Source organism: Solanum stenotomum, chromosome 3 (assembly GCF_019186545.1).
Source record: "Solanum stenotomum isolate F172 chromosome 3, ASM1918654v1, whole genome shotgun sequence".
Taxonomy (NCBI): Eukaryota; Viridiplantae; Streptophyta; class Magnoliopsida; order Solanales; family Solanaceae; genus Solanum; species Solanum stenotomum.
The window spans coordinates 19,988,822-19,989,406 of NC_064284.1; the positions used below are offsets into that span (position 1 = coordinate 19,988,822).

The 585-nt window shown below is 45.1% G+C and overlaps 1 long non-coding RNA gene across 2 annotated transcripts in view; it reads left to right on the forward strand.

The window, feature by feature from the left end:
• LOC125860143 (uncharacterized) overlaps nt 1-585 on the forward strand; it is a 5,340-nt gene extending 4,755 nt beyond the window's left edge. For both annotated transcript variants that reach the window (XR_007445813.1, XR_007445814.1), the window contains one exon: nt 443-585. This is a non-coding gene — a long non-coding RNA (uncharacterized LOC125860143). The remainder of the gene's footprint in view (nt 1-442) is intronic.

Consider the following 585-nt stretch of genomic DNA (forward strand, 5'->3'; position numbering starts at 1 on the left):
TCGTGCCTCGGGGCTAGGGTGGGGGGGCCTCGAGGCAACGACGATGGGTAGGTGGGCCTCGAGGCACGTTCGTGCCTCGAGGGCTGGGGTGGGGGGCCCTCGAGGCACTGTATAGTTGGATTGGTCTTTCCTAGCCATAGATACTAAATATAAAAATGCATCAGTTGAATTAGACACTTCAAATAGTTCCTTGGGCCATCTAGCCTAATGTATGTAAGTTGTCATTACTTCATAAAAAACAAGCCCCGCATTGTGTAGGCTCGTGCCGTTAATTTTCTCGTAGAGTTGATGGAACATGTTGATCGGATGGTTGGCAAGGCTGATGCAGATTTTATCAAATCTCACAACCATTCACGAGGGAAGAGCAACAATTTGTAAGGAAAGACTCTTGATGATGATCTCAAATGCTTTTCGAGAATTGACTTTTTGTTGCTCCTTTCAGGTAAGACTTGCAAACAGTTTTATGAAGTGCAGCTCTCCTCTTCGATTCACTGTCTCATGATAGATTAGAGAAAAGAGTCTTGTTTGTCTGAGGTTGTTGTGTAGAATTCAGAAGTCCAAGAATTCGACGAATCCGTACGTTGA